Genomic DNA, 20,317 nt, shown 5'->3' on the forward strand with positions numbered 1-20,317 from the left:
GTTTCACCGCGGTTCGAACCCATGACCATCCAATCTACAGTGCAACCGTCTAACCGCCGAGGCCACCAAGGCTTTACTGATAGGGGTGTGATAGACAGGGATGTTCGCTGTTCAAGTCGTCGCCATATTGAAAAAGCGCCATGATTGTGACGAGGTTACGCTGGCGGGAAGAGTAATTGGGTCCAAATAGTCCCAGATAATCGTATAATTCAATATTGCGACAGAGTTTTCTTGATATATCGTATTTATATAGCTCGGTGATATAATAGATAATGCTCGCAGTTGATTTGAATGTTTGAATGGCTTTCTCAAAAAATATCAGAAGCGAGGTCAATAGGGTCAAAAGAAAAAGTCTTGGCGCCAATGATGTCAGCAATGGCGGATTTGAATTAAGATTCGAGTCGATTCTTTAGGAGTCGGAAGTGCGCACGGCACACGGAAATCGTATCTATATAGCTCCGTGCACGTGATTTGAAGGGGCAATTTGGATGTGAGATTTAGGTGACCAGGAAGACGATATGTAATTTGAATCTATCCGCCTGCTCATCACTGTAGTTACAAATTAAATGCTCATCACTGATAATGAATTTAGCCTGTAATGTGAGACGGGTTCGACATGACTTGCAAATCTTAGATTTTTAGGCAAACGTACAGTTACATTCCGTTTTGGTGAGATCGTTTTTAGCAGTTTGATGATATGTCAATAATTCTCTCAGCTCCTCGAGAAGTCACGGTCCTAGTTGAAGCTATTTTGCATGAAAAACAGCCTGTCTCATGCCAAAAGTTGTCCCTTCAACAAATAATGTTTGTAGCTGATTTTATGGTTTGAATGGCCATTTTGAAAAAGGGTTTGGAATCGAGGTCAACCAAAATAGTTGTTAGCCTCAATGTACCCTCGGGAATTCAAGCCGCCGACTAGTCAAACCATTCTCTGGAGTGCTCGAACACCTGGTATCAGTGTGTACTTCCGCTTGAAAAGTTCGGGTGAAGGGGTTTTCTTCATGATAATATTCATAATGGTATAAGATGATGGTATAAGAGGGCCAGCGAATCTAGGAACTGGAAGAAGAGGGAGCGTGCACTGCATTTCTCATCAAAATTCCTTGACAGGTGTGTTCCAAAACTTCATGAGTGGTCAATTAAAAATAGTTTACATCAATTAGGAGCGGTGCGTCTGGTGCACCCGCTTAGTTCCGCGCCTGAGAAACGTACATGAATGAATATTAATAAGAAAATTAAAAAAAAAAACACGAAAAAATAGTTTCGCCGCGGTTCGAACCCATGACCATCCAATCCACAGTGCAACCGTCTAACCGCCGAGGCCACCAAGGCTTTACTGATAGGGGTGTGATAGACAGGGATGTTCGCTGTTCAAGTCGTCGCCATATTGAAAAAGCGCCATGATTGTGACGAGGTTACGCTGGCGGAAGAGTAATTGGGTCCAAATAGTCCCAGATAATCGTATAATTCAATATTGCGACAGAGTTTTCTTGATATATCGTATTTATATAGCTCGGTGATATAATAGATAATGCTCGCAGTTGATTTGAATGTTTGAATGGCTTTCTCAAAAAAATTCAGAAGCGAGGTCAATAGGGTCAAAAGAAAAAGTCTTGGCGCCAATGATGTCAGCAATGGCGGATTGAATTAAGATTCGAGTCGATTCTTTAGGAGTCGGAAGTGCGCACGCACACGGAAATCGTATCTATATAGCTCCGTGCACGTGATTTGAAGGGGCAATTTGGATGTGAGATTTAGGTGACCAGGAAGACGATATGTAATTTGAATCTATCCGCCTGCTCATCACTGTAGTTACAAATTAAATGCTCATCACTGATAATGAATTTAGCCTGTAATGTGAGACGGGTTCGACATGACTTGCAAATCTTAGATTTTTAGGCAAACGTACAGTTACATTCCGTTTTGGTGAGATCGTTTTTAGCAGTTTGATGATATGTCAATAATTCTCTCAGCTCCTCGAGAAGTCACGGTCCTAGTTGAAGCTATTTTGCATGAAAAACAGCCTGTCTCATGCCAAAAGTTGTCCCTTCAACAAATAATGTTTGTAGCTGATTTTATGGTTTGAATGGCCATTTTGAAAAAGGGTTTGGAATCGAGGTCAACCAAAATAGTTGTTAGCCTCAATGTACCCTCGGGAATTCAAGCCGCCGACTAGTCAAACCATTCTCTGGAGTGCTCGAACACCTGGTATCAGTGTGTACTTCCGCTTGAAAAGTTCGGGTGAAGGGGTTTTCTTCATGATAATATTCATAATGGTATAAGATGATGGTATAAGAGGGCCAGCGAATCTAGGAACTGGAAGAAGAGGGAGCGTGCACTGCATTTCTCATCAAAATTCCTTGACAGGTGTGTTCCAAAACTTCATGAGTGGTCAATTAAAAATAGTTTACATCAATTAGGAGCGGTGCGTCTGGTGCACCCGCTTAGTTCCGCGCCTGAGAAACGTACATGAATGAATATTAATAAGAAAATTAAAAAAAAAACACGAAAAAATAGTTTCGCCGCGGTTCGAACCCATGACCATCCAATCCACAGTGCAACCGTCTAACCGCCGAGGCCACCAAGGCTTTACTGATAGGGGTGTGATAGACAGGGATGTTCGCTGTTCAAGTCGTCGCCATATTGAAAAAGCGCCATGATTGTGACGAGGTTACGCTGGCGGAAGAGTAATTGGGTCCAAATAGTCCCAGATAATCGTATAATTCAATATTGCGACAGAGTTTTCTTGATATATCGTATTTATATAGCTCGGTGATATAATAGATAATGCTCGCAGTTGATTTGAATGTTTGAATGGCTTTCTCAAAAAATTTCAGAAGCGAGGTCAATAGGGTCAAAAGAAAAAGTCTTGGCGCCAATGATGTCAGCAATGGCGGATTTGAATTAAGATTCGAGTCGATTCTTTAGGAGTCGGAAGTGCGCACGCACACGGAAATCGTATCTATATAGCTCCGTGCACGTGATTTGAAGGGGCAATTTGGATGTGAGATTTAGGTGACCAGGAAGACGATATGTAATTTGAATCTATCCGCCTGCTCATCACTGTAGTTACAAATTAAATGCTCATCACTGATAATGAATTTAGCCTGTAATGTGAGACGGGTTCGACATGACTTGCAAATCTTAGATTTTTAGGCAAACGTACAGTTACATTCCGTTTTGGTGAGATCGTTTTTAGCAGTTTGATGATATGTCAATAATTCTCTCAGCTCCTCGAGAAGTCACGGTCCTAGTTGAAGCTATTTTGCATGAAAAACAGCCTGTCTCATGCCAAAAGTTGTCCCTTCAACAAATAATGTTTGTAGCTGATTTTATGGTTTGAATGGCCATTTTGAAAAAGGGTTTGGAATCGAGGTCAACCAAAATAGTTGTTAGCCTCAATGTACCCTCGGGAATTCAAGCCGCCGACTAGTCAAACCATTCTCTGGAGTGCTCGAACACCTGGTATCAGTGTGTACTTCCGCTTGAAAAGTTCGGGTGAAGGGGTTTTCTTCATGATAATATTCATAATGGTATAAGATGATGGTATAAGAGGGCCAGCGAATCTAGGAACTGGAAGAAGAGGGAGCGTGCACTGCATTTCTCATCAAAATTCCTTGACAGGTGTGTTCCAAAACTTCATGAGTGGTCAATTAAAAATAGTTTACATCAATTAGGAGCGGTGCGTCTGGTGCACCCGCTTAGTTTCGCGCCTGAGAAACGTACATGAATGAATATTAATAAGAAAATTAAAAAAAAAACACGAAAAAATAGTTTCGCCGCGGTTCGAACACATGACCATCCAATCTACAGTGCAACCGTCTAACCGCCGAGGCCACCAAGGCTTTACTGATAGGGGTGTGATAGACAGGGATGTTCGCTGTTCAAGTCGTCGCCATATTGAAAAAGCGCCATGATTGTGACGAGGTTACGCTGGCGGAAGAGTAATTGGGTCCAAATAGTCCCAGATAATCGTATAATTCAATATTGCGACAGAGTTTTCTTGATATATCGTATTTATATAGCTCGGTGATATAATAGATAATGCTCGCAGTTGATTTGAATGTTTGAATGGCTTTCTCAAAAAATTTCAGAAGCGAGGTCAATAGGGTCAAAAGAAAAAGTCTTGGCGCCAATGATGTCAGCAATGGCGGATTTGAATTAAGATTCGAGTCGATTCTTTAGGAGTCGGAAGTGCGCACGCACACGGAAATCGTATCTATATAGCTCCGTGCACGTGATTTGAAGGGGCAATTTGGATGTGAGATTTAGGTGACCAGGAAGACGATATGTAATTTGAATCTATCCGCCTGCTCATCACTGTAGTTACAAATTAAATGCTCATCACTGATAATGAATTTAGCCTGTAATGTGAGACGGGTTCGACATGACTTGCAAATCTTAGATTTTTAGGCAAACGTACAGTTACATTCCGTTTTGGTGAGATCGTTTTTAGCAGTTTGATGATATGTCAATAATTCTCTCAGCTCCTCGAGAAGTCACGGTCCTAGTTGAAGCTATTTTGCATGAAAAACAGCCTGTCTCATGCCAAAAGTTGTCCCTTCAACAAATAATGTTTGTAGCTGATTTTATGGTTTGAATGGCCATTTTGAAAAAGGGTTTGGAATCGAGGTCAACCAAAATAGTTGTTAGCCTCAATGTACCCTCGGGAATTCAAGCCGCCGACTAGTCAAACCATTCTCTGGAGTGCTCGAACACCTGGTATCAGTGTGTACTTCCGCTTGAAAAGTTCGGGTGAAGGGGTTTTCTTCATGATAATATTCATAATGGTATAAGATGATGGTATAAGAGGGCCAGCGAATCTAGGAACTGGAAGAAGAGGGAGCGTGCACTGCATTTCTCATCAAAATTCCTTGACAGGTGTGTTCCAAAACTTCATGAGTGGTCAATTAAAAATAGTTTACATCAATTAGGAGCGGTGCGTCTGGTGCACCCGCTTAGTTCCGCGCCTGAGAAACGTACATGAATGAATATTAATAAGAAAATTAAAAAAAAAACACGAAAAAATAGTTTCGCCGCGGTTCGAACCCATGACCATCCAATCCACAGTGCAACCGTCTAACCGCCGAGGCCACCAAGGCTTTACTGATAGGGGTGTGATAGACAGGGATGTTCGCTGTTCAAGTCGTCGCCATATTGAAAAAGCGCCATGATTGTGACGAGGTTACGCTGGCGGAAGAGTAATTGGGTCCAAATAGTCCCAGATAATCGTATAATTCAATATTGCGACAGAGTTTTCTTGATATATCGTATTTATATAGCTCGGTGATATAATAGATAATGCTCGCAGTTGATTTGAATGTTTGAATGGCTTTCTCAAAAAATTTCAGAAGCGAGGTCAATAGGGTCAAAAGAAAAAGTCTTGGCGCCAATGATGTCAGCAATGGCGGATTTGAATTAAGATTCGAGTCGATTCTTTAGGAGTCGGAAGTGCGCACGCACACGGAAATCGTATCTATATAGCTCCGTGCACGTGATTTGAAGGGGCAATTTGGATGTGAGATTTAGGTGACCAGGAAGACGATATGTAATTTGAATCTATCCGCCTGCTCATCACTGTAGTTACAAATTAAATGCTCATCACTGATAATGAATTTAGCCTGTAATGTGAGACGGGTTCGACATGACTTGCAAATCTTAGATTTTTAGGCAAACGTACAGTTACATTCCGTTTTGGTGAGATCGTTTTTAGCAGTTTGATGATATGTCAATAATTCTCTCAGCTCCTCGAGAAGTCACGGTCCTAGTTGAAGCTATTTTGCATGAAAAACAGCCTGTCTCATGCCAAAAGTTGTCCCTTCAACAAATAATGTTTGTAGCTGATTTTATGGTTTGAATGGCCATTTTGAAAAAGGGTTTGGAATCGAGGTCAACCAAAATAGTTGTTAGCCTCAATGTACCCTCGGGAATTCAAGCCGCCGACTAGTCAAACCATTCTCTGGAGTGCTCGAACACCTGGTATCAGTGTGTACTTCCGCTTGAAAAGTTCGGGTGAAGGGGTTTTCTTCATGATAATATTCATAATGGTATAAGATGATGGTATAAGAGGGCCAGCGAATCTAGGAACTGGAAGAAGAGGGAGCGTGCACTGCATTTCTCATCAAAATTCCTTGACAGGTGTGTTCCAAAACTTCATGAGTGGTCAATTAAAAATAGTTTACATCAATTAGGAGCGGTGCGTCTGGTGCACCCGCTTAGTTCCGCGCCTGAGAAACGTACATGAATGAATATTAATAAGAAAATTAAAAAAAAACACGAAAAAATAGTTTCGCCGCGGTTCGAACCCATGACCATCCAATCTACAGTGCAACCGTCTAACCGCCGAGGCCACCAAGGCTTTACTGATAGGGGTGTGATAGACAGGGATGTTCGCTGTTCAAGTCGTCGCCATATTGAAAAAGCGCCATGATTGTGACGAGGTTACGCTGGCGGAAGAGTAATTGGGTCCAAATAGTCCCAGATAATCGTATAATTCAATATTGCGACAGAGTTTTCTTGATATATCGTATTTATATAGCTCGGTGATATAATAGATAATGCTCGCAGTTGATTTGAATGTTTGAATGGCTTTCTCAAAAAATTTCAGAAGCGAGGTCAATAGGGTCAAAAGAAAAAGACTTGGCGCCAATGATGTCAGCAATGGCGGATTTGAATTAAGATTCGAGTCGATTCTTTAGGAGTCGGAAGTGCGCACGCACACGGAAATCGTATCTATATAGCTCCGTGCACGTGATTTGAAGGGGCAATTTGGATGTGAGATTTAGGTGACCAGGAAGACGATATGTAATTTGAATCTATCCGCCTGCTCATCACTGTAGTTACAAATTAAATGCTCATCACTGATAATGAATTTAGCCTGTAATGTGAGACGGGTTCGACATGACTTGCAAATCTTAGATTTTTAGGCAAACGTACAGTTACATTCCGTTTTGGTGAGATCGTTTTTAGCAGTTTGATGATATGTCAATAATTCTCTCAGCTCCTCGAGAAGTCACGGTCCTAGTTGAAGCTATTTTGCATGAAAAACAGCCTGTCTCATGCCAAAAGTTGTCCCTTCAACAAATAATGTTTGTAGCTGATTTTATGGTTTGAATGGCCATTTTGAAAAAGGGTTTGGAATCGAGGTCAACCAAAATAGTTGTTAGCCTCAATGTACCCTCGGGAATTCAAGCCGCCGACTAGTCAAACCATTCTCTGGAGTGCTCGAACACCTGGTATCAGTGTGTACTTCCGCTTGAAAAGTTCGGGTGAAGGGGTTTTCTTCATGATAATATTCATAATGGTATAAGATGATGGTATAAGAGGGCCAGCGAATCTAGGAACTGGAAGAAGAGGGAGCGTGCACTGCATTTCTCATCAAAATTCCTTGACAGGTGTGTTCCAAAACTTCACGAGTGGTCAATTAAAAATAGTTTACATCAATTAGGAGCGGTGCGTCTGGTGCACCCGCTTAGTTCCGCGCCTGAGAAACGTACATGAATGAATATTAATAAGAAAATTAAAAAAAAAACACGAAAAAATAGTTTCGCCGCGGTTCGAACCCATGACCATCCAATCCACAGTGCAACCGTCTAACCGGCGAGGCCACCAAGGCTTTACTGATAGGGGTGTGATAGACAGGGATGTTCGCTGTTCAAGTCGTCGCCATATTGAAAAAGCGCCATGATTGTGACGAGGTTACGCTGGCGGAAGAGTAATTGGGTCCAAATAGTCCCAGATAATCGTATAATTCAATATTGCGACAGAGTTTTCTTGATATATCGTATTTATATAGCTCGGTGATATAATAGATAATGCTCGCAGTTGATTTGAATGTTTGAATGGCTTTCTCAAAAAATTTCAGAAGCGAGGTCAATAGGGTCAAAAGAAAAAGTCTTGGCGCCAATGATGTCAGCAATGGCGGATTTGAATTAAGATTCGAGTCAATTCTTTAGGAGTCGGAAGTGCGCACGCACACGGAAATCGTATCTATATAGCTCCGTGCACGTGATTTGAAGGGGCAATTTGGATGTGAGATTTAGGTGACCAGGAAGACGATATGTAATTTGAATCTATCCGCCTGCTCATCACTGTAGTTACAAATTAAATGCTCATCACTGATAATGAATTTAGCCTGTAATGTGAGACGGGTTCGACATGACTTGCAAATCTTAGATTTTTAGGCAAACGTACAGTTACATTCCGTTTTGGTGAGATCGTTTTTAGCAGTTTGGTGATATGTCAATAATTCTCTCAGCTCCTCGAGAAGTCACGGTCCTAGTTGAAGCTATTTTGCATGAAAAACAGCCTGTCTCATGCCAAAAGTTGTCCCTTCAACAAATAATGTTTGTAGCTGATTTTATGGTTTGAATGGCCATTTTGAAAAAGGGTTTGGAATCGAGGTCAACCAAAATAGTTGTTAGCCTCAATGTACCCTCGGGAATTCAAGCCGCCGACTAGTCAAACCATTCTCTGGAGTGCTCGAACACCTGGTATCAGTGTGTACTTCCGCTTGAAAAGTTCGGGTGAAGGGGTTTTCTTCATGATAATATTCATAATGGTATAAGATGATGGTATAAGAGGGCCAGCGAATCTAGGAACTGGAAGAAGAGGGAGCGTGCACTGCATTTCTCATCAAAATTCCTTGACAGGTGTGTTCCAAAACTTCATGAGTGGTCAATTAAAAATAGTTTACATCAATTAGGAGCGGTGCGTCTGGTGCACCCGCTTAGTTCCGCGCCTGAGAAACGTACATGAATGAATATTAATAAGAAAATTTAAAAAAAACACGAAAAAATAGTTTCGCCGCGGTTCGAACCCATGACCATCCAATCCACAGCGCAACCGTCTAACCGCCGAGGCCACCAAGGCTTTACTGATAGGGGTGTGATAGACAGGGATGTTCGCTGTTCAAGTCGTCGCCATATTGAAAAAGCGCCATGATTGTGACGAGGTTACGCTGGCGGAAGAGTAATTGGGTCCAAATAGTCCCAGATAATCGTATAATTCAATATTGCGACAGAGTTTTCTTGATATATCGTATTTATATAGCTCGGTGATATAATAGATAATGCTCGCAGTTGATTTGAATGTTTGAATGGCTTTCTCAAAAAATTTCAGAAGCGAGGTCAATAGGGTCAAAAGAAAAAGTCTTGGCGCCAATGATGTCAGCAATGGCGGATTTGAATTAAGATTCGAGTCGATTCTTTAGGAGTCGGAAGTGCGCACGCACACGGAAATCGTATCTATATAGCTCCGTGCACGTGATTTGAAGGGGCAATTTGGATGTGAGATTTAGGTGACCAGGAAGACGATATGTAATTTGAATCTATCCGCCTGCTCATCACTGTAGTTACAAATTAAATGCTCATCACTGATAATGAATTTAGCCTGTAATGTGAGACGGGTTCGACATGACTTGCAAATCTTAGATTTTTAGGCAAACGTACAGTTACATTCCGTTTTGGTGAGATCGTTTTTAGCAGTTTGATGATATGTCAATAATTCTCTCAGCTCCTCGAGAAGTCACGGTCCTAGTTGAAGCTATTTTGCATGAAAAACAGCCTGTCTCATGCCAAAAGTTGTCCCTTCAACAAATAATGTTTGTAGCTGATTTTATGGTTTGAATGGTCATTTTGAAAAAGGGTTTGGAATCGAGGTCAACCAAAATAGTTGTTAGCCTCAATGTACCCTCGGGAATTCAAGCCGCCGACTAGTCAAACCATTCTCTGGAGTGCTCGAACACCTGGTATCAGTGTGTACTTCCGCTTGAAAAGTTCGGGTGAAGGGGTTTTCTTCATGATAATATTCATAATGGTATAAGATGATGGTATAAGAGGGCCAGCGAATCTAGGAACTGGAAGAAGAGGGAGCGTGCACTGCATTTCTCATCAAAATTCCTTGACAGGTGTGTTCCAAAACTTCATGAGTGGTCAATTAAAAATAGTTTACATCAATTAGGAGCGGTGCGTCTGGTGCACCCGCTTAGTTCCGCGCCTGAGAAACGTACATGAATGAATATTAATAAGAAAATTAAAAAAAAAACACGAAAAAATAGTTTCGCCGCGGTTCGAACCCATGACCATCCAATCCACAGTGCAACCGTCTAACCGCCGAGGCCACCAAGGCTTTACTGATAGGGGTGTGATAGACAGGGATGTTCGCTGTTCAAGTCGTCGCCATATTGAAAAAGCGCCATGATTGTGACGAGGTTACGCTGGCGGAAGAGTAATTGGGTCCAAATAGTCCCAGATAATCGTATAATTCAATATTGCGACAGAGTTTTCTTGATATATCGTATTTATATAGCTCGGTGATATAATAGATAATGCTCGCAGTTGATTTGAATGTTTGAATGGCTTTCTCAAAAAATTTCAGAAGCGAGGTCAATAGGGTCAAAAGAAAAAGTCTTGGCGCCAATGATGTCAGCAATGGCGGATTTGAATTAAGATTCGAGTCGATTCTTTAGGAGTCGGAAGTGCGCACGCACACGGAAATCGTATCTATATAGCTCCGTGCACGTGATTTGAAGGGGCAATTTGGATGTGAGATTTAGGTGACCAGGAAGACGATATGTAATTTGAATCTATCCGCCTGCTCATCACTGTAGTTACAAATTAAATGCTCATCACTGATAATGAATTAAGCCTGTAATGTGAGACGGGTTCGACATGACTTGTAAATCTTAGATTTTTAGGCAAACGTACAGTTACATTCCGTTTTGGTGAGATCGTTTTTAGCAGTTTGATGATATGTCAATAATTCTCTCAGCTCCTCGAGAAGTCACGGTCCTAGTTGAAGCTATTTTGCATGAAAAACAGCCTGTCTCCTGCCAAAAGTTGTCCCTTCAACAAATAATGTTTGTAGCTGATTTTATGGTTTGAATGGCCATTTTGAAAAAGGGTTTGGAATCGAGGTCAACCAAAATAGTTGTTAGCCTCAATGTACCCTCGGGAATTCAAGCCGCCGACTAGTCAAACCATTCTCTGGAGTGCTCGAACACCTGGTATCAGTGTGTACTTCCGCTTGAAAAGTTCGGGTGAAGGGGTTTTCTTCATGATAATATTCATAATGGTATAAGATGATGGTATAAGAGGGCCAGCGAATCTAGGAACTGGAAGAAGAGGGAGCGTGCACTGCATTTCTCATCAAAATTCCTTGACAGGTGTGTTCCAAAACTTCATGAGTGGTCAATTAAAAATAGTTTACATCAATTAGGAGCGGTGCGTCTGGTGCACCCGCTTAGTTCCGCGCCTGAGAAACGTACATGAATGAATATTAATAAGAAAATTAAAAAAAAAACACGAAAAAATAGTTTCGCCGCGGTTCGAACCCATGACCATCCAATCCACATTGCAACCGTCTAACCGCCGAGGCCACCAAGGCTTTACTGATAGGGGTGTGATAGACAGGGATGTTCGCTGTTCAAGTCGTCGCCATATTGAAAAAGCGCCATGATTGTGACGAGGTTACGCTGGCGGAAGAGTAATTGGGTCCAAATAGTCCCAGATAATCGTATAATTCAATATTGCGACAGAGTTTTCTTGATATATCGTATTTATATAGCTCGGTGATATAATAGATAATGCTCGCAGTTGATTTGAATGTTTGAATGGCTTTCTCAAAAAATTTCAGAAGCGAGGTCAATAGGGTCAAAAGAAAAAGTCTTGGCGCCAATGATGTCAGCAATGGCGGATTTGAATTAAGATTCGAGTCAATTCTTTAGGAGTCGGAAGTGCGCACGCACACGGAAATCGTATCTATATAGCTCCGTGCACGTGATTTGAAGGGGCAATTTGGATGTGAGATTTAGGTGACCAGGAAGACGATATGTAATTTGAATCTATCCGCCTGCTCATCACTGTAGTTACAAATTAAATGCTCATCACTGATAATGAATTTAGCCTGTAATGTGAGACGGGTTCGACATGACTTGCAAATCTTAGATTTTTAGGCAAACGTACAGTTACATTCCGTTTTGGTGAGATCGTTTTTAGCAGTTTGGTGATATGTCAATAATTCTCTCAGCTCCTCGAGAAGTCACGGTCCTAGTTGAAGCTATTTTGCATGAAAAACAGCCTGTCTCATGCCAAAAGTTGTCCCTTCAACAAATAATGTTTGTAGCTGATTTTATGGTTTGAATGGCCATTTTGAAAAAGGGTTTGGAATCGAGGTCAACCAAAATAGTTGTTAGCCTCAATGTACCCTCGGGAATTCAAGCCGCCGACTAGTCAAACCATTCTCTGGAGTGCTCGAACACCTGGTATCAGTGTGTACTTCCGCTTGAAAAGTTCGGGTGAAGGGGTTTTCTTCATGATAATATTCATAATGGTATAAGATGATGGTATAAGAGGGCCAGCGAATCTAGGAACTGGAAGAAGAGGGAGCGTGCACTGCATTTCTCATCAAAATTCCTTGACAGGTGTGTTCCAAAACTTCATGAGTGGTCAATTAAAAATAGTTTACATCAATTAGGAGCGGTGCGTCTGGTGCACCCGCTTAGTTCCGCGCCTGAGAAACGTACATGAATGAATATTAATAAGAAAATTAAAAAAAAAACACGAAAAAATAGTTTCGCCGCGGTTCGAACCCATGACCATCCAATCCACAGTGCAACCGTCTAACCGCCGAGGCCACCAAGGCTTTACTGATAGGGGTGTGATAGACAGGGATGTTCGCTGTTCAAGTCGTCGCCATATTGAAAAAGCGCCATGATTGTGACGAGGTTACGCTGGCGGAAGAGTAATTGGGTCCAAATAGTCCCAGATAATCGTATAATTCAATATTGCGACAGAGTTTTCTTGATATATCGTATTTATATAGCTCGGTGATATAATAGATAATGCTCGCAGTTGATTTGAATGTTTGAATGGCTTTCTCAAAAAATTTCAGAAGCGAGGTCAATAGGGTCAAAAGAAAAAGTCTTGGCGCCAATGATGTCAGCAATGGCGGATTTGAATTAAGATTCGAGTCGATTCTTTAGGAGTCGGAAGTGCGCACGCACACGGAAATCGTATCTATATAGCTCCGTGCACGTGATTTGAAGGGGCAATTTGGATGTGAGATTTAGGTGACCAGGAAGACGATATGTAATTTGAATCTATCCGCCTGCTCATCACTGTAGTTACAAATTAAATGCTCATCACTGATAATGAATTTAGCCTGTAATGTGAGACGGGTTCGACATGACTTGCAAATCTTAGATTTTTAGGCAAACGTACAGTTACATTCCGTTTTGGTGAGATCGTTTTTAGCAGTTTGATGATATGTCAATAATTCTCTCAGCTCCTCGAGAAGTCACGGTCCTAGTTGAAGCTATTTTGCATGAAAAACAGCCTGTCTCATGCCAAAAGTTGTCCCTTCAACAAATAATGTTTGTAGCTGATTTTATGGTTTGAATGGTCATTTTGAAAAAGGGTTTGGAATCGAGGTCAACCAAAATAGTTGTTAGCCTCAATGTACCCTCGGGAATTCAAGCCGCCGACTAGTCAAACCATTCTCTGGAGTGCTCGAACACCTGGTATCAGTGTGTACTTCCGCTTGAAAAGTTCGGGTGAAGGGGTTTTCTTCATGATAATATTCATAATGGTATAAGATGATGGTATAAGAGGGCCAGCGAATCTAGGAACTGGAAGAAGAGGGAGCGTGCACTGCATTTCTCATCAAAATTCCTTGACAGGTGTGTTCCAAAACTTCATGAGTGGTCAATTAAAAATAGTTTACATCAATTAGGAGCGGTGCGTCTGGTGCACCCGCTTAGTTCCGCGCCTGAGAAACGTACATGAATGAATATTAATAAGAAAATTAAAAAAAAAACACGAAAAAATAGTTTCGCCGCGGTTCGAACCCATGACCATCCAATCCACATTGCAACCGTCTAACCGCCGAGGCCACCAAGGCTTTACTGATAGGGGTGTGATAGACAGGGATGTTCGCTGTTCAAGTCGTCGCCATATTGAAAAAGCGCCATGATTGTGACGAGGTTACGCTGGCGGAAGAGTAATTGGGTCCAAATAGTCCCAGATAATCGTATAATTCAATATTGCGACAGAGTTTTCTTGATATATCGTATTTATATAGCTCGGTGATATAATAGATAATGCTCGCAGTTGATTTGAATGTTTGAATGGCTTTCTCAAAAAATTTCAGAAGCGAGGTCAATAGGGTCAAAAGAAAAAGTCTTGGCGCCAATGATGTCAGCAATGGCGGATTTGAATTAAGATTCGAGTCAATTCTTTAGGAGTCGGAAGTGCGCACGCACACGGAAATCGTATCTATATAGCTCCGTGCACGTGATTTGAAGGGGCAATTTGGATGTGAGAGTTAGGTGACCAGGAAGACGATATGTAATTTGAATCTATCCGCCTGCTCATCACTGTAGTTACAAATTAAATGCTCATCACTGATAATGAATTTAGCCTGTAATGTGAGACGGGTTCGACATGACTTGCAAATCTTAGATTTTTAGGCAAACGTACAGTTACATTCCGTTTTGGTGAGATCGTTTTTAGCAGTTTGGTGATATGTCAATAATTCTCTCAGCTCCTCGAGAAGTCACGGTCCTAGTTGAAGCTATTTTGCATGAAAAACAGCCTGTCTCATGCCAAAAGTTGTCCCTTCAACAAATAATGTTTGTAGCTGATTTTATGGTTTGAATGGCCATTTTGAAAAAGGGTTTGGAATCGAGGTCAACCAAAATAGTTGTTAGCCTCAATGTACCCTCGGGAATTCAAGCCGCCGACTAGTCAAACCATTCTCTGGAGTGCTCGAACACCTGGTATCAGTGTGTACTTCCGCTTGAAAAGTTCGGGTGAAGGGGTTTTCTTCATGATAATATTCATAATGGTATAAGATGATGGTATAAGAGGGCCAGCGAATCTAGGAACTGGAAGAAGAGGGAGCGTGCACTGCATTTCTCATCAAAATTCCTTGACAGGTGTGTTCCAAAACTTCATGAGTGGTCAATTAAAAATAGTTTACATCAATTAGGAGCGGTGCGTCTGGTGCACCCGCTTAGTTCCGCGCCTGAGAAACGTACATGAATGAATATTAATAAGAAAATTTAAAAAAAACACGAAAAAATAGTTTCGCCGCGGTTCGAACCCATGACCATCCAATCCACAGCGCAACCGTCTAACCGCCGAGGCCACCAAGGCTTTACTGATAGGGGTGTGATAGACAGGGATGTTCGCTGTTCAAGTCGTCGCCATATTGAAAAAGCGCCATGATTGTGACGAGGTTACGCTGGCGGAAGAGTAATTGGGTCCAAATAGTCCCAGATAATCGTATAATTCAATATTGCGACAGAGTTTTCTTGATATATCGTATTTATATAGCTCGGTGATATAATAGATAATGCTCGCAGTTGATTTGAATGTTTGAATGGCTTTCTCAAAAAATTTCAGAAGCGAGGTCAATAGGGTCAAAAGAAAAAGTCTTGGCGCCAATGATGTCAGCAATGGCGGATTTGAATTAAGATTCGAGTCGATTCTTTAGGAGTCGGAAGTGCGCACGCACACGGAAATCGTATCTATATAGCTCCGTGCACGTGATTTGAAGGGGCAATTTGGATGTGAGATTTAGGTGACCAGGAAGACGATATGTAATTTGAATCTATCCGCCTGCTCATCACTGTAGTTACAAATTAAATGCTCATCACTGATAATGAATTTAGCCTGTAATGTGAGACGGGTTCGACATGACTTGCAAATCTTAGATTTTTAGGCAAACGTACAGTTACATTCCGTTTTGGTGAGATCGTTTTTAGCAGTTTGGTGATATGTCAATAATTCTCTCAGCTCCTCGAGAAGTCACGGTCCTAGTTGAAGCTATTTTGCATGAAAAACAGCCTGTCTCATGCCAAAAGTTGTCCCTTCAACAAATAATGTTTGTAGCTGATTTTATGGTTTGAATGGCCATTTTGAAAAAGGGTTTGGAATCGAGGTCAACCAAAATAGTTGTTAGCCTCAATGTACCCTCGGGAATTCAAGCCGCCGACTAGTCAAACCATTCTCTGGAGTGCTCGAACACCTGGTATCAGTGTGTACTTCCGCTTGAAAAGTTCGGGTGAAGGGGTTTTCTTCATGATAATATTCATAATGGTATAAGATGATGGTATAAGAGGGCCAGCGAATCTAGGAACTGGAAGAAGAGGGAGCGTGCACTGCATTTCTCATCAAAATTCCTTGACAGGTGTGTTCCAAAACTTCATGAGTGGTCAATTAAAAATAGTTTACATCAATTAGGAGCGGTGCGTCTGGTGCACCCGCTTAGTTCCGCGCCTGAGAAACGTACATGAATGAATATTAATAAGAAAATTAAAAAAAAAACACGAAAAAATAGTTTCGCCGCGGTTCGAACCCATGACCATCCAATCCACATTGCAACCGTCTAACCGCCGAGGCCACCAAGGCTTTACTGATAGGGGTGTGATAGACAGGGATGTTCGCTGTTCAAGTCGTCGCCATATTGAAAAAGCGCCATGATTGTGACGAGGTTACGCTGGCGGAAGAGTAATTGGGTCCAAATAGTCCCAGATAATCGTATAATTCAATATTGCGACAGAGTTTTCTTGATATATCGTATTTATATAGCTCGGTGATATAATAGATAATGCTCGCAGTTGATTTGAATGTTTGAATGGCTTTCTCAAAAAATTTCAGAAGCGAGGTCAATAGGGTCAAAAGAAAAAGTCTTGGCGCCAATGATGTCAGCAATGGCGGATTTGAATTAAGATTCGAGTCAATTCTTTAGGAGTCGGAAGTGCGCACGCACACGGAAATCGTATCTATATAGCTCCGTGCACGTGATTTGAAGGGGCAATTTGGATGTGAGATTTAGGTGACCAGGAAGACGATATGTAATTTGAATCTATCCGCCTGCTCATCACTGTAGTTACAAATTAAATGCTCATCACTGATAATGAATTTAGCCTGTAATGTGAGACGGGTTCGACATGACTTGCAAATCTTAGATTTTTAGGCAAACGTACAGTTACATTCCGTTTTGGTGAGATCGTTTTTAGCAGTTTGGTGATATGTCAATAATTCTCTCAGCTCCTCGAGAAGTCACGGTCCTAGTTGAAGCTATTTTGCATGAAAAACAGCCTGTCTCATGCCAAAAGTTGTCCCTTCAACAAATAATGTTTGTAGCTGATTTTATGGTTTGAATGGCCATTTTGAAAAAGGGTTTGGAATCGAGGTCAACCAAAATAGTTGTTAGCCTCAATGTACCCTCGGGAATTCAAGCCGCCGACTAGTCAAACCATTCTCTGGAGTGCTCGAACACCTGGTATCAGTGTGTACTTCCGCTTGAAAAGTTCGGGTGAAGGGGTTTTCTTCATGATAATATTCATAATGGTATAAGATGATGGTATAAGAGGGCCAGCGAATCTAGGAACTGGAAGAAGAGGGAGCGTGCACTGCATTTCTCATCAAAATTCCTTGACAGGTGTGTTCCAAAACTTCATGAGTGGTCAATTAAAAATAGTTTACATCAATTAGGAGCGGTGCGTCTGGTGCACCCGCTTAGTTCCGCGCCTGAGAAACGTACATGAATGAATATTAATAAGAAAATTAAAAAAAAAACACGAAAAAATAGTTTCGCCGCGGTTCGAACCCATGACCATCCAATCCACATTGCAACCGTCTAACCGCCGAGGCCACCAAGGCTTTACTGATAGGGGTGTGATAGACAGGGATGTTCGCTGTTCAAGTCGTCGCCATATTGAAAAAGCGCCATGATTGTGACGAGGTTACGCTGGCGGAAGAGTAATTGGGTCCAAATAGTCCCAGATAATCGTATAATTCAATATTGCGACAGAGTTTTCTTGATATATCGTATTTATATAGCTCGGTGATATAATAGATAATGCTCGCAGTTGATTTGAATGTTTGAATGGCTTTCTCAAAAAATTTCAGAAGCGAGGTCAATAGGGTCAAAAGAAAAAGTCTTGGCGCCAATGATGTCAGCAATGGCGGATTTGAATTAAGATTCGAGTCGATTCTTTAGGAGTCGGAAGTGCGCACGCACACGGAAATCGTATCTATATAGCTCCGTGCACGTGATTTGAAGGGGCAATTTGGATGTGAGATTTAGGTGACCAGGAAGACGATATGTAATTTGAATCTATCCGCCTGCTCATCACTGTAGTTACAAATTAAATGCTCATCACTGATAATGAATTTAGCCTGTAATGTGAGACGGGTTCGACATGACTTGCAAATCTTAGATTTTTAGGCAAACGTACAGTTACATTCCGTTTTGGTGAGATCGTTTTTAGCAGTTTGATGATATGTCAATAATTCTCTCAGCTCCTCGAGAAGTCACGGTCCTAGTTGAAGCTATTTTGCATGAAAAACAGCCTGTCTCATGCCAAAAGTTGTCCCTTCAACAAATAATGTTTGTAGCTGATTTTATGGTTTGAATGGCCATTTTGAAAAAGGGTTTGGAATCGAGGTCAACCAAAATAGTTGTTAGCCTCAATGTACCCTCGGGAATTCAAGCCGCCGACTAGTCAAACCATTCTCTGGAGTGCTCGAACACCTGGTATCAGTGTGTACTTCCGCTTGAAAAGTTCGGGTGAAGGGGTTTTCTTCATGATAATATTCATAATGGTATAAGATGATGGTATAAGAGGGCCAGCGAATCTAGGAACTGGAAGAAGAGGGAGCGTGCACTGCATTTCTCATCAAAATTCCTTGACAGGTGTGTTCCAAAACTTCATGAGTGGTCAATTAAAAATAGTTTACATCAATTAGGAGCGGTGCGTCTGGTGCACCCGCTTAGTTCCGCGCCTGAGAAACGTACATGAATGAATATTAATAAGAAAATTAAAAAAAAAACACGAAAAAATAGTTTCGCCGCGGTTCGAACCCATGACCATCCAATCCACATTGCAACCGTCTAACCGCCGAGGCCACCAAGGCTTTACTGATAGGGGTGTGATAGACAGGGATGTTCGCTGTTCAAGTCGTCGCCATATTGAAAAAGCGCCATGATTGTGACGAGGTTACGCTGGCGGAAGAGTAATTGGGTCCAAATAGTCCCAGATAATCGTATAATTCAATATTGCGACAGAGTTTTCTTGATATATCGTATTTATATAGCTCGGTGATATAATAGATAATGCTCGCAGTTGATTTGAATGTTTGAATGGCTTTCTCAAAAAATTTCAGAAGCGAGGTCAATAGGGTCAAAAGAAAAAGTCTTGGCGCCAATGATGTCAGCAATGGCGGATTTGAATTAAGATTCGAGTCGATTCTTTAGGAGTCGGAAGTGCGCACGCACACGGAAATCGTATCTATATAGCTCCGTGCACGTGATTTGAAGGGGCAATTTGGATGTGAGATTTAGGTGACCAGGAAGACGATATGTAATTTGAATCTATCCGCCTGCTCATCACTGTAGTTACAAATTAAATGCTCATCACTGATAATGAATTTAGCCTGTAATGTGAGACGGGTTCGACATGACTTGCAAATCTTAGATTTTTAGGCAAACGTACAGTTACATTCCGTTTTGGTGAGATCGTTTTTAGCAGTTTGATGATATGTCAATAATTCTCTCAGCTCCTCGAGAAGTCACGGTCCTAGTTGAAGCTATTTTGCATGAAAAACAGCCTGTCTCATGCCAAAAGTTGTCCCTTCAACAAATAATGTTTGTAGCTGATTTTATGGTTTGAATGGCCATTTTGAAAAAGGGTTTGGAATCGAGGTCAACCAAAATAGTTGTTAGCCTCAATGTACCCTCGGGAATTCAAGCCGCCGACTAGTCAAACCATTCTCTGGAGTGCTCGAACACCTGGTATCAGTGTGTACTTCCGCTTGAAAAGTTCGGGTGAAGGGGTTTTCTTCATGATAATATTCATAATGGTATAAGATGATGGTATAAGAGGGCCAGCGAATCTAGGAACTGGAAGAAGAGGGAGCGTGCACTGCATTTCTCATCAAAATTCCTTGACAGGTGTGTTCCAAAACTTCATGAGTGGTCAATTAAAAATAGTTTACATCAATTAGGAGCGGTGCGTCTGGTGCACCCGCTTAGTTCCGCGCCTGAGAAACGTACATGAATGAATATTAATAAGAAAATTAAAAAAAAAACACGAAAAAATAGTTTCGCCGCGGTTCGAACCCATGACCATCCAATCCACAGTGCAACCGTCTAACCGCCGAGGCCACCAAGGCTTTACTGATAGGGGTGTGATAGACAGGGATGTTCGCTGTTCAAGTCGTCGCCATATTGAAAAAGCGCCATGATTGTGACGAGGTTACGCTGGCGGAAGAGTAATTGGGTCCAAATAGTCCCAGATAATCGTATA

This window comes from Lineus longissimus, chromosome 15 (assembly GCF_910592395.1).
Source record: "Lineus longissimus chromosome 15, tnLinLong1.2, whole genome shotgun sequence".
In the NCBI taxonomy this organism is placed as follows: domain Eukaryota; kingdom Metazoa; phylum Nemertea; class Pilidiophora; order Heteronemertea; family Lineidae; genus Lineus; species Lineus longissimus.